We start from the raw sequence: 15,038 nt of genomic DNA on the forward strand, positions 1-15,038 counted from the left end.
TCCCCCTCTACCCCCACCCTAAACCACACAGGGCAACTTCAACAGTCTATTAGACAGCCTGTACATTGTTTGCTTTCATTTCAAGAAAAAAAAATGCTCTGTTTAAAAAGCCTAATGAAACCACTGTTTCTTTCCTGACACTGATCTGATTCACCTGAAACAAAATGCTTAAAGTAGGCTTCCAGATGTGGATTCATTTGGGTTACTTACAGTAGGAGGACATGCAGTTCATTTGCAGCATGCACACAAATCAAGGAAACATTAGTTAATCTGCATAAAGCTTTTCGGAACACTGAACATTTGAACTCATTGTTATTGGGCTGCAAGAATTCTAGTTGACCACATTGGTGTTTCATTTCCTGAAGTGATCAGAAGCACTTACACTATCACTGATGTATAAATGATACCCACACACACAAACCACACATTTACCACACACAGATGGTATTTATAAAACTTGAGTGTGCTGGCTAACTCACATTAGTCATACACTTCTTTCTAGAGTGCTGTGGTGAAGCTGTGAAACAAATTCAGTCAAACATCAAATCTAATAATAAAACACGGATGGTGTAAGTGTTAAAGCCAATTTCACTGTGTAAGTTAGTTTTGCAGTTTTCAAAGTTAATCTGCCAAAGTCACATTCATGAACATAATTATTATTTTTGTTATTATTTCAGTTTACCTTGGAAGCATATTTAATTTCCCTGTGGTCATGATTTTTTCAGTTGATCCCTTATTTTAAAGCTCACCACTAAGGAGGTTATGTTTTCACTCGTATTTGTTTGTCTGTTTGTCATCAGGATTACACAAAAAGCACTGAACTGATTTGCTACAAACTTGGTGGAGGGATGGTACATGGGCCAGGGAAGAACCCATTAAATTTTGGTGGGGGCCAGTCAAAGTTATATGTAACTTTTCCACATAAAAATGTCTAAAAATTACTAGACCTATGTTATCTATTTTTTGAGTGTATTTACATTATCCAAAATTTCGTAAGCTATCAAAGAAACGAGGTTAAGCAGTCTCAGCCATTCTGAGACGCCCTGTTTCTGCCGAAAAGGTGAATCACTGATTTATAAAGTGAAACTGCTTTATTCATCGTTTCTACCTGTTTTAATCCCCTGGTTAATCCCCTAGTTGGTTATGGAGAGGAGCAGACCTCCGCAGATGATTCGGCTGCTGGTAAAAACCTCCTGAATGTCTGGTTTATAAGTTATCAAAGACACAATCGAAACAAATGTTAGCAGCAAACTCATGTCTGCTTTATTCGGTGCCTTTAATGGTTATAATCACCAGGTCTGTTTGATTTGGAGAGGAGACCTCTGTGGATAATTTAGCTCCTGGTAAAAACTTCCTGAATGACTGACACTGAAGGAATCCAAACTGGAGGATGCTTATGGCAACAGTGGTGAAGACAACAACTCCAATGATCCCACGGTATTTCATGATGTCACCCAACGCTGTCTTACATTTTAGTTTTGACTGAGAGACCTCTAGCAGCAGAGGTTACATACTGTGCATTTAAAGGGGCAGAACCAGGACATTTTCGTAAACATTGTGAGATAGGGCATTATGATAATGTTTTCATCAGTTTCTCAGAAAATAATATTTGGATCTTGATGTAAAAAAAATATTTATGGTATTGAGATCCATAAATTTTTGCAGATCCAGACAATAATCTGGATCTCACTGACATGTAGGATTGTTTCATGGAAATAGGTCTGCGCTTTACTACGTGCTGCTCTAGTTCAGCTATATTGATAGATAAATGCATTTTATTGCTACAGTCCACTTCATGCACCTCCTCTGTCTTATTGGGATTACACAGATAGCTGTCGTTGTGCCTGATGAGAAGCTGATCCAGGTTTTGAACCAAATGTTGAACAAACTCTGTTTGTTGTGGTCTTTAAATTAAGCTGATTTACCACTATAACTGTTTTGTTTTGTTATTGCGCAGTGAGTTTGAGTAGGCTGTATGTATGTTCTGTGTATTGTTTTTAATTTCACTTTAAATTATTAAAAAAATGATAGATGAACCATGTACATGAACAGTTTAATAATTCTGATGCACGGACGGAACAGCTGGCACCAACCAACCCCAACTAGCCTCTCTTTTACACTTTTCCCACATTCACACTGTCTGACATTGTAGTGATGCACTAATCTAACAGATATGATCAGACACCCAGAATATTAGCTATATTCTCATGTGTTTGATTTACTGCTTTTATTTAGCTCCTGCTCATACTTTAAATAACAGTTGTTTTCATACTTTTTATTTATGTATTAAGTTGTATACTGGGTCATGAGTGTGTGTTAATAAAACTTGTTTTGCTCCACAGGCCAGTCAGCATGTCCTTACAAAGGGAACCGAGCTCCCTTGATGAATTTAGGACAGTGCTGAACTGGCAGAATGGGTACAGTAAGTTTTATACTAACACAAACAAGCTCTGCATGGCTGCACCTAACCACAGTCTGAACTCTATGAGCCATCCTCACCCTCATCTCTGTACACTGCTCTCTATTCTTCTAATACCAGCATCTATCAAACCCTGTTTTTCACTGCTTTTGGTTGTAAGCCAATTTCTAAAATTCACATCAACCTGGTCTCTTTCATCAACTTGTAGCATCAACTTACAGTCACATGACACATACCTGAATAAGACCCAAGACATACAGTATAGTGTATTTAGACCACTTAACATTTTTCTATGTTGCAGTCTTATGCCAAAATCAAAAAAAGTAATCTTTTTCCTTCAACAATCTACACTCAGTACCTCATAATGACAAAGCCAAAAGGGAATTGTATACATTTTAGCAAATTTTATGAAAAGGCAAAACTGAAATATCACATTGACAGAAGTATTCAGATGGTTTGCTATGGCACTTGAAATTTACCTCAGGTGCTCCTATTTCTTTTGATCATGTTTGAGATATTTCTACACCTTGACTGGAGTCCACTTGTGGTAGACTGAGCTGTTTGGACATGATTTGGAAAGGTACACACCTGTCTATATAAGGACTCACAACTGACAATGCATATCAGAACAAAAACCGTGAGTTGGAAGGAACTGCCTGCAGAGCTCAGAGACAGGATTGTGTTGAGGCAGAGATCTGGGGAAGGCTACAGAAAAAATGTGCTGCATTGGTTCCCAAGAGCACAGGACTCCTCCTAACCGAGCCAGTAAGGAGCCTGGTAAGAAAGGTGACTAAGAACCAATGGTCACTCTCACTCAAACACACACAGATCCTGTGTTGAATTGGGAGAAACTACCTGACAGAAGGGGTCTGAATACTTTATGTATACACTCTATCCCTGTGCAGTCACCTATCATCAGATTGTCCTCGCAAGAAAAAAAAAATCTTAATACACCCTACAAGGACCTCTGGAACACATTGTTTATTATGACTCTTGCTGTCGAAGGCAAAGGGGGAAGCAGCCTGATGTTGCTAATGCAACCAAAATTCAACCATAGCAGTGGCAGATCAGCAAACAGTCACATGATTCATTTCTGTGATGGTGATTTGTACCAAACCTCTTGTTCTGCAGAGAGGGGCATCCAATCAGAACATGCTAATACATATAGGTGGAGTGTCCCTTTAATTGACCTGCAGTGGCTCTTCACTGGAATTGTCTGCTCAGTCTGCAAACACAGACATTTCTCTGTAACAGAGATTCAGTGAACACAAACACATGGCTGCTGCCATGCTGTTTCCTTTGTGCTGAGACATCAGCAGTCACCGGTAACCATGTATTGATCTGCATTCAAAGTGCACTTAGCAGGGAGTGCTGCAGGATTAGAGGGGTGGGTTGGGAAGGGGGCAGAAGGAAAGAGGAAGAGGAGGAGGGCGAGGAGAAGACAGAGAAGGGGAAAACAAAATGCCTGGAGATAAATTTACAACTGTTAATAGAAACTCAGCATTTCTGCGTGTTATGTGAAACATTTCTTTCTGAAGGCAGATTTGTTTTGCTGCTGTTAGTGTCCTGGTCACGTGTGAGCAGCACAGACATATAGAGGCAGTAAGACTAAACATTATCGGCAGGAGCAAATAGCTGTGGACAGCTGCATTATCAGTGAAGCCATTGGTGATGTAGTGAGAGGGTTGAGCTGATTAAATATAATGAGGGCTGTTTCTGTACCATATAAACTACTAATAATCAAGAGGCTTTTACACAGTTCAATATAATATTGATTCTGATCACTAAATTGACTCATTTTTCATTAAGATCAACCACAACAAAACACATCATTTACTTGATCCTACAATGTAATCTAAAATGAAACACTGGGTCCAATAATATCCTAATCATATTATTCCAATTGGTTGATTTTCTAAAGTGACTTATTAAATAAATTCCATTACCTCCCGCATATGAATAAATACTCAATGGGAAATTCATTAAACCATTCTGTGTGTTAAGTAGCAGAGTGGAGAGTCTGACATGACTGTTGTTATACTGAGGGAATTAGTGCTGTGGAACATAACAGTGAACTGTGAGCCATTAAAATAAAGGTAATCCCAACCAGTGTCCTTGAAGTGCATTAGTACATGAGTAAACGTAAAGTGGTGCAGTGTACGACCCGATGATCTAAATAACATCAAGTGCAGCATTGTACTACAAGACAAGAAACTGGGACATCAAGAGACTGCATCAAAACAGCTCAGTAAGAAAAAGCTACTAATGCACAGGTCATTTGTATACAGACCAACTGTAAGAGTTGTTCAAAGTGGTTCAGCTCCAAAAAGGGACAAATACAGAATCAGTTATCAAAAAAGCAATTATCTTCTGTCACAAACTAAATGACAAGAAAAAAAACCCAAATCAACCAATCAAGGTACTTTTTTTTAAAGTCATGTAACGCCTGCTCTGTCTACCTATCTTCTTCTTTCAGCCTACAGTCTATCTGTTCCCCTGCTCCCTGCATTGTCATGGGACTCTCCATACCTGCTAGCATGATGCCTCACTAACAAAACAGCCTACTCAGCCTACTACTAACAGCCTTGTTACAGCAGCCATCTAGTTAACAAACTGATCACTTCATAATGTTGGGAAAAAGACAGACAACCACTGGAGTGTCTAAAACTTATCACGTCATCTTAGGGCTTGGAAATATACTTTTGTTTAAAAAAGTAATGTTTTATGCGTAAAATGGAAATTGCAATACCTCTTGTGGCCACTACGTCAAAATCGTTTCACAGCCCAGCTGTGATGGGCTGTTGTCATTCCAGGTGTTCCCTAGTCCTGATGGCTTGCTGACTCTGACTGTCTCCAAGTAAATTTAACAGTGGCATCACTGAAAAAATGGAAAAGAATCACACACTGATATGCACTCTAGGTCTGTATTTGTTGATGAGATATTATCTCTGTGAACATAGATGATGCCGTGGGAGTTGATGGAACAGTGTACAGATTCTACTCTGTCTCTACCTGATGGGTAGATAACGCTAGCTACCCAGCTGTATACACGTGTATGTCAGGCTGATGCCTTGTCAAGAAAGAAACAGCAGGAGCACATGGATTGGTGTGCAGACATTTCCACTCTGTGTTGAAAATGATCATCATTTTCAACACAAAGTGAAGTTTTGTGCTCAACTTGTGTATTATAACAGTACACAGATAAATGTGATAACCTGTATTTCCAGCCTTTGCAGGTGGTGCAGGTCTATTATTATTCTTGCACATGCAGAACTATAAAGCCTGAAAGGGGTTATATTCCGACTCTGGATAATCCAACAAAATTCAGTCTCTTGTCCAACAGTTATGGGGACCCAGACACTTGAAGTCTTTTATGGGATCTTTAATCATGGATTTCTGATAATGCATACTCATCTTGGATAAACTATCCAGGTTATGCGTCTGTCCCATGCAACCATTAGTATCCTAAGACTATCCACAAATAATGCATTCAAACACCTCTATAAAAAAGCCATTCTAGTGAAGGCTCTTCAAATTAGGATAAACAAAACCAATTCCTTAGGAACGAAATTACCCCAAGCATATTAGAAGAGTGTAAATTGGATTTAGATTTAGTTTAACAGAAATCTCGGGGGCTATAGACTCTATGAAGGCAGGAAGAGCTGCAGGCGTTTGCAGATGGCCTCCCGATTGGCATTCATGATAAATTATTGACACCTACAGTGCATCCGGAAAAAGCGATTCACTTTTTCCACATTTTATGTTACAGCCTTATTCCAAAATGGATTCAATTCATTTGTTACCTAAAAATTCTACACACAATACCCCATAATGGCAAAGTGAAAAAAGTTTGCTTAAAATTTTTGCAAATATATTAAAAATAAAAAACAAAAAGACATCACATTTACATAAGTATTCACAACCTTTGCTCAATACTTTGTTGAAGCACCTTTGGCAGCAATTACAGCCTCAGGTCTTTTTGAGTATGATGCTACAAGCTTGGCACACCTATTTCTGGGCAGGTTCTCCCATTCTTCTTTGCAGAACCTCTCAAGCTCCATCAGGTTGGATGGGGAGCGTCGCTGCACAGCCATTTTCAGATCTGTCCAGAGATGTTCAATCGGGTTCAAGTCTGGGCTCTGTCTGGGCCACTCAAGGACATTCACAGAGTTGTTCTGAAGCCACTCCTTTGTTATCTTGGCTGTGTGCTTAGGGTTGTTGTCCTGTTGGAAGATGAACCTTCGCCACAGTCCGAGGTCCAGAGCCCTCTGGAGCAGGTTATCATCAAGGATGTCTCTGTACATTGCTGCATTCATCTTTCCCTCGAACCTGACTAGTCTCCCAGTTCCTGCTGCCGAAAAACATCCCCACAGCATGATGCTGCCACCACCATGCTCCATGTAGGGATGGTATTGACCAGGTGATGAGCAGTGCCTGGTTTCCTCCAGACATGACGCTTGGCATTCAGGCCAAAGAGTTCAATCTTTGTTTCATCAGACCAGAGAATTTTGTTTCTCATGATCTGAGAGTCCTTCAGGTGCCTTTTGACAAACTCCAGGCGGGCTGTCATGTGCCTTTTACTGAGGAGTGGCTTCCGTCTGGCCACTCTACCATACAGGCCTGATTGGTGGAGAGCTACAGAAACGGTTGTCCTTCTGGAAGGTTCTCCTCTCTCCACAGAGCAACGCTGGAGCACTGTCAGAGTGACCATCGGGTTCTTGGTCACCTCCCTGACTAAGGCCCTTCTGCCCCGATCGCTCAGATCGGCGGGACGGCCAGCTCTAGGAAGAGTCCTGGTGGTTCCAAACTTCTTCCATTTACAGATGATGTAGGCCACTGTGTCTCATTGGGACCTTCAATGCTGCAGAAATTTTTCTGTACCCTTCCCCAGATCTGTGCCTCGATGCCATCCTGTCTCGGAGCTCTACAGACAATTCCTTGGACTTCATGGCTTGGTTTGTGCTCTGACATGCACTGTCAACTATGGGGCCTTATATAGACAGGTGTATGCCTTTCCAAATCATGTCCAATCAACTGACTTTACCACAGGTGGACTCCAAGTTGTAGAAACATCTGAAGGATGATCAGTGGAAACAGGATGCACCTGAGCTAAATTTTGAGTGTCATGGCAAAGGCTGTGAATACTTATGTACATGTGATGTTTTTTGTTTTTTGTTTTTTATTTTTAATATATTTGCAAAAATCTTAAGCAAACTTTTTTCACTTTGTCATTATGGGGTATTGTGTGTAGAATGTTGAGGTAAAAAATGAATTAAATTCATTTTGGAATAAGGCTGTAACATAACAAAATGTGGAAAAAGTGAAGCGCTGTGAATACTTTCCGGATGCACTGTATTCTGGAGATGTTTAGTGAGGCATTCCAGAAAAAATTCTTAAAACCGTCACTCTTTACTGGTTTTTACTGGCAGCCGATCAGCAGAGTTGTCCTCTTTTCAATAACAAAGGGGCCAGGGCATTAAAAGAAACAACAAATAAAGCAGTTCCACCTTAGAAATCAGTGATTCCCCAACACTCTTTGGTGGACCCAGGGCATCGCAGAGTTGATATGCATGGACATCCTTGAGTAGATGGGGCCTGAGATACCATTTGCCTGACTGTTCTCTGATAACTTAAGATCCAGATGTCCGATAACTAAAATCTGCCATCTGGTTAAACTATATAGCCTAAAACGACCAATGTGTAAAAGGTGTATCTTAAAATGTGGCTTAAAACAGAATAAAAGTCAATTTTGAGTTTCTGTAAAGCAACCACATCACCTGTTTTTAATATATATAATTTCACTGGTTTGGGAATTGCTAGAAACAGTCTAAGTATATAACTCAAAAAATCTATGAAATAGGTCTAGACATTTCTAGACATTTGAATGTGGAAAACTTACATATTTTAACTTTAATAGAAACAAAAGAGGTGTGAAACTAACAACTGAAATAGAATAAATGTCTCAATCAATTACAATCCCATTTTGGAGCATGTTTTAAGCTGTGAGAACAATTGGCAACATTCACCAATTCCTTAACAGTCAAAATTAATCTTTTAAAAAATGAATATACTTCCTAAATTAATTCTTTTACTGATTTCAAAAGACACCATCGCTCCTGCAAGAATAGTTACCAATGGGCAGGCCAAGCTCCCCTCCAAGCCTTTGTAGATTTAGAGACATGCTCTGTTAAAAGCTACTGTTGGATCTGTACATGAACCCATCCAAAGTATCACCTTTGAAGAAAGCAACACATCATCGTATTGTACTGAATATGTGTGGTATAACATTCAAAAATATAAACTTTCTCAGCCTTTATCACATTTCAGTCAATCTGGATTAATTATGAGTTTAAACCTGAAAGAACTGAAGGGGTTAGGTTTCCATATATGGGCAGAGAGGGGACTGAGGAAAATTGGAAAATCTACACTGGGGAAGCTCATGTTGTTTCAGGAGACAACAGAAAAATTTGACTTTCCAAGAAAACAGTTCTTTAAATACCTGCAAATAAAGTCAGTTTCAAACCTAAGATTTACAGTCTGAACTTGTACCTGTCAAACCTAAAACTAAGAAAGAAGGAATATACACGTAAAGAAGTGTATCTTACAACCAACAGCTATTGATCATTTTTGGAAGAGAACAAATAGACAAAGTATTTAAGAATGGATTCATGAAATGGCATCAAGATGGTATTAGAGAAGATAACTTACATATTTAGAAATAGACAAACTGTGTTTGAGGAAATCTGGAAACCTTTTATTCCTAAGAAATGGCACCAAGAGTACTACTCTAGTACCTTTTTATTTATTTATTTTTTACTTATTTTTTAAGTTTTTGTTTTCATATTTATTTTGTACTTTGTAGCTGTTGTGGGTTTATGTCACATAATTTGTCTTTTATTAGTTATACATTATTGTTAGTGTAATATTTTGTTTTTGTGTTTGTGTATTTATCATTACCATCTGATCCTTCAATTCTTTTTTTTCTGTGAACGTTTAAAGTGCATAATGTTTTCAGAATTTCAGTTTTTCTGTGTCTACTGCCACACTGTGTTGTACTGTCCGCTGAATGAGTGTTGCTATGCTACAGTGTTCTGCTCCTGTGTCTGCCAATACCATTTGATTCTGATGAAGATGCAGTACACGTCCAGACATTAGTCCCTTGCACCTAATGAAGCAATAAATGAAACAGAGTGCTCCGGTGCCTTTCCTGGGTTCAGTTTCTGTGAGGTGGCCTCACATTCTCTCTGTCCTCTGAGCACTGCTCCATTGCAGTGGTCAGATGTTCTTGAGGTGGACACATCCATCACTTTACCTGACACCTGTACTCTGCACTGACACCTCTAATACTGCAGCAGCCCAGCACATACTGACGAGATGTGATGTAACAAAAGACACTCATCCTGTGGAAAGTATGCATACAAGATAAAGGAATCACCAGGCACAGTAAGTCCTCTACAGCAGCCGCTGTCAGACTGAACAGTATTACAGTCTCATCTGATCTGGGTAAACAAGGCAACAAGACACTGGTCGCTTGCAACTCAAGTGGATCACATAGGCCTAAGGCTAGGCTAGGTTTCTTGAGGGCCGACACAAAAGTGGTTTGTACTAGATAAGTATGTCAAAATCTGTGCTAACAAAAACAGGAAACACCACAAATTCAGTTTGTCCCTGTTGAGACCTGGTATTAACATCCGTCCTGAGTGATCCAATCACAAGAGGACAGCTCTATGTACAGGTGTGAATGCACCCAGGACGCATTCAGGACTCATTTGAGATCTGTTCACTCAGACCACATTCGGAGATGGTCTGGACCACATTTGGCCACATTCTTTTAGCAGTGTGGACGCAAATGTGTCCTAGCCACATTGAAGAACCACCTACTCTACTGACACCCTCTGCCACAGTCTAATTAGTCCAGACACAGTGTCATAATGAACTGAAAATATTTTACTATTTCTAACAGATAAAACTTATTTCACCATAGAGCTTTGCACACCGCACTGATTTGGTCAAATGCTCCATACTGCTCGCTCTCTCTCTCTCACGCACATACACAGAAGCACATTTGACAATGGACTTCTGCCTGTCGGATTGGCTAAAAACAACACCACATACCTGTCTACTTGCATATGAAGCGGGGAAGTGATATCCGAGCGAGTGCTCTCTGAAGACACGATGTGGAGAACAGACTGTATGTGTGAACAGACGAATTTAGAGCTGACCACTTGTGATCAGATCACTGAAGACGCATGGTAATACCAGGTCTGAAAAGGGTCTTTCTCACCTGCATCACCATAAATCAAGCATCTCAAACACCAGTAGTTAGACCCATTCCCTGGAACAAGTATGGAGGCACTTCACAGAAACACCATCCTAAGTTCAGTAGAAAGTGACTAAATTATAGTGTGATGAATGTTGATACTGATTGCCATGAAAACAAGACTAGGTCAAAACTTAGTATCTGGCTGGACTGCACATGGTCAATGTGCAAAACTGAGGATGTAATTATGTTTGCTTCTCTCTACTCTGTGTGCCCACATATATGGGATTTTAATACAGCCAAATTCCCAATAAAGCATTTGCTCATTTGCATGTTTTTCTGTTTCTGTTGTCAGACAATTGAACAAGTATGAAACAGTGACTGAAAAACAGCTCATAAAGACCACATGTTGACTTCCAAACCATTTCCAAGTTGCTGCTTTGCAATGCTAAAAATCCTAACTTCATGATGATTGATGTGATATGATGATTTTAAGATCACCAAACACATAAGTTAAAGACAATGACTGTGCTGTGATTTCAGGTATATTCACTTGTAAAATGATCAGTCAGAGAGAAAGTTAGAGGCAATAGAGTATCTTTGTTATTTTATCTTTCACACAGCATCCGTCTGGTAACAAACTGCTGCTCTATCTTTCTGCCACTCACAGAACAGAGTAGATGCAGAGGGGTAGTGTTATGGGCAACTCTCTTCTAAGTAGCCAAAGTTTGTCTAAAAAGTCTCTAGATTTGTCACTAAGTTTTTTATACATGTGCAAAGTTGGCAACACTACAGGTTATAAACAACCCCCTAAAAGAAACCGTTTGTCCCAACATATTTTGAAAGAACTGCAGCTAATGGGAGAAGCTCCAACTTACTCACTTCGGATGACCGATGGTGGAATTATCACTCAACTCTATCACTCAGTCAGTCAGTCAGGCATGACATTTGCGATTACAGGGGTACCCCTGCTGTTGTGGTCCAAAAATAACCTGATAACACTGTTTTTCCTATCAAACAAACCAAAAGGTGTTCAATACCTTATCATTACTTAGGCCCAGTTTTACTGCTTTTCAGCACACATCACACAAATCAAAGACAAACTAACTTTAAAAAAAAAAAAAAAAAAAAAAAAACCTATAAAGAAGCTTAACTAAATTCACTAACTGGACTCTTTCACTGTAGCTGAGAAAAATATTTGGCTCAATATTGATATTCACGAAAAAAATATTTAAATATATAGTATTGATACTACAGAGATGTTTTCATTTCTCTACAGCCACAGCTATGAGTTTGTGGTTAAAAAAAACATGGCTCATCAGGTGTATTATTGAAGAAAGTCATTGCAGTATACTGGGTGGATTCACATAATTTCTAATTAATGAGTTGCCTTTTTGAAGTTGCCGTAATATGTTTAAGCATAATATACAGGAATATTTACCGAGCTCATTTTCATGCACTGCTGAATTCTGATCTTTTAGTAGACTTGTCACAGCATCGGTACAGACCTGTTTGTAAGAACACATTTCCTAAATAGCAGTTACAGAGTTGTTGTGTAGATTATTCACTGAATTACTAAGAATTTTAGTGGCGCCAAGCTTATTATCTTATGTTTTAATCTTCTTTGTGTGTGTGTATATATATTTTGGGGCTGCAACTAATAACAATTTTTATTTTTGACTACTCTGTAGATTATAGTCTTGATTGACTCTTTAATTCTAAAATGTTGGAAAATTGTAAAAAATCCAAGTCAATGTTTTTCAGAATCAAAGTTGAAATATTTAAATATGCTGTGTTGTTTGTACATCAGTCCAAAGACATTCAAAGATTTACAGCAGCAAATCTCCACCTTTAAGATGATGAGATTCTTTCACACTTTCTTTGCATACAATGTCACTTAAATGTTTGATCAATTATAAGTGTTTCTTTATCTGTGATTTTTTTAAATCACATTTTGTATTGCTTGTGTGCTCATCCTCTTCTATTGTGATTATTTTTGAAAACTAAATAAGATATTACTATATTTTAATATTAACTAGTATTGTTATTATGTAAGGCACACATTTCTGTATCATAACTGCACTTTTTGCCATAATATTGTATAATATGTTTTCATAAATACTCTGGTTATAAACCAAGACACCATGCCAACCAAACTAAAATAAAAACATGTAACTGCAGCCACCAGTTTATCTCGAGCCTTCAGTGTGTATAAGAATTTGATTATTGTTGCCAACAAAGCAGCACCTCACACTGCAGGCCATGGCTCAGAGGCTCCCACATGCTGAAATGGTGACGGTGACCTGTTGGGGGCCAGTCTGTATAGTAACCAGGATGTTCCTCTGAAGTAGGTTTGTCCTTACATCAAAAACTTAATAAAATCCCTTCATCAATTTAAAGGAGGTATGTTCAAGAACACTGGTTTCCAAATATCCTCTATCCATTTTCAGCTGTTCCTCCATGTCTGGGCCCGGCAGGCAACAGAGTATACAGAGAAGCCCACACATAATTTTTCACAGCCACATCTACCAAGGTGCTCCAAGGTTAGACTAGATATCTAAACCCTCCATATGTTCTGGGCGTGTGCCTCCCAGCTGGAGATACCCAGGGGGAGTCAACTGAGAGGTATCCTGATGAAACTGAACCATATCAGCAAATGCAAAAAGAGCCCAGGTCTTAATCTGAGATCTATCTGAAAGTCAAAGCACAGACTAACTATGAAGGAAACTCATTTGCAGCATGTATCAGAGAATCTTTGTTTCACTCAGTACCCATAGCTCATCACCATCAGCGAGCAATGGAACATAAACCGAGAACTTCGGCTTCAGGCTCAGTGGCTTCTTCATCACAATAGCCCAGTGCAGTGTGTGCAGAACTACAGCTGTGATATAGCTAAATGTAACACTGTCCATTTCTACTGAGAACATGGTAGTTTGACTGGCTTTTTATATCTTCATATTTCCATGAGAGCAGGTGAAAATGTTAAAAGAAAAATGCAAAAATGTGGAATTCTTCTTAATGAAACATTTTCCAGTTTAGTAAGAGCCCTGTAACACTGATCAGGTAGAAATTCAGACTTATCTGTAAAAGAACATATATTCCATCGTTTTTGTCTTGTTTTCGAGAAAAACAACAGAGACAACAACCAAATGATTTTTTTTTAGAAAAAAAATACAGAACAATGTTAACTCTTTTTATAGAGGCATCGATCACATATTTTATGTTTTCCACTTTTGGCCACTTTGAGGCAGCACTGTAGCCTTGTAAAGTTGATATGGCTAATTTGTCGGATAACATGCATCAAAATGCTGCTAAAAGCTCCACCGGCTAATCTCTGTCTGTGTTGCTCGCCACTGCCTTGTGTTGTACACGTTTATCAAGGCCTTTTCACTAAACACAAGAACCCTTACCAAACCAAAACAATAAGCTAAAAGAGGCTAACATTGACCATAGAACTGAGAAGAAGTGATGAGTAGGGTGATAGAGTTGCCATTATGACTGACTCCTTCCATTTAAAATGCAGTCTATCTGGATGCTTTAACATAGTTAAAGCATCTAAGACTCCCAAACTCAGAAACAGAATTTTATTCTGCAGTTTCATCTTATTTCAAGTATTTTCTAGAATTGAGTCATTGCAGTAGTCCTATCAAGATACTGATGCTGACAAAAACAAGGGGAACTGGCAACAAAGGGATCATCTCAGCCACTGCAGAAAAAGGCTGCACATTAGGCTTCAGTTTACGTGACATATTAACTTACATATTCATAATATTAGGATATCATTGTGTAGGCCATATTGTGTGTGCCAACCGCCTTTCCCTAAAAAGTAAATACACAGGTGCAGTGCATTCACGTGTGGTTTTTCACGTGACTTTTTGCAAAGCAGCAGCTCCTCTCGTGTCCAACACAATTTGACTTTATTATATGACTTACATGAGACCACACGACCACACACACACAGGGCACTGTGGCATTGCCTCGTGTATAGGCTGATTGAAGAGAAGTGAAGCAGATGCAGCAGGCTTCATGCTGCCAGTCTGCACCGCACTGCGCCCCGCATCCACCCAACACACACCAGCGACTACACACAGCCTGCGTGCTGCTCAGCTCCTCTTTATGACACAACGCCAGCAACACTAGCCACAACAAATACAACCAACACCGTCTCCCCTCTTCCTCCGCTCTGTCAGTCTGTTTTCACACCTCTTCCATCCTTCCAGACCTCTGTCAGCATGATGCGGACTCACTGACCAATGACTGGTATCTACAGGAGCTGTCATCCTTAATGCGGTAAACTCCCTGCCCACACTACACACACACACACACACACATACACACACAGCCGAGCAGAAAGCCGCA

At 39.4% G+C, this 15,038-nt stretch overlaps 1 protein-coding gene across 8 annotated transcripts in view; it reads right to left on the reverse strand.

The window, feature by feature from the left end:
• Positions 1-15,038, reverse strand: part of ryr2a (ryanodine receptor 2a (cardiac)) — a 192,747-nt gene that overhangs the window by 177,095 nt on the left and 614 nt on the right. The window lies entirely within an intron of this gene.

Source organism: Trachinotus anak, unplaced genomic scaffold (genome assembly GCF_046630095.1).
Source record: "Trachinotus anak isolate AG129_WGS33_773 ecotype Australia unplaced genomic scaffold, CSIRO_AGI_Tana_v1 ptg000025l, whole genome shotgun sequence".
NCBI lineage: Eukaryota > Metazoa > Chordata > Actinopteri > Carangiformes > Carangidae > Trachinotus > Trachinotus anak.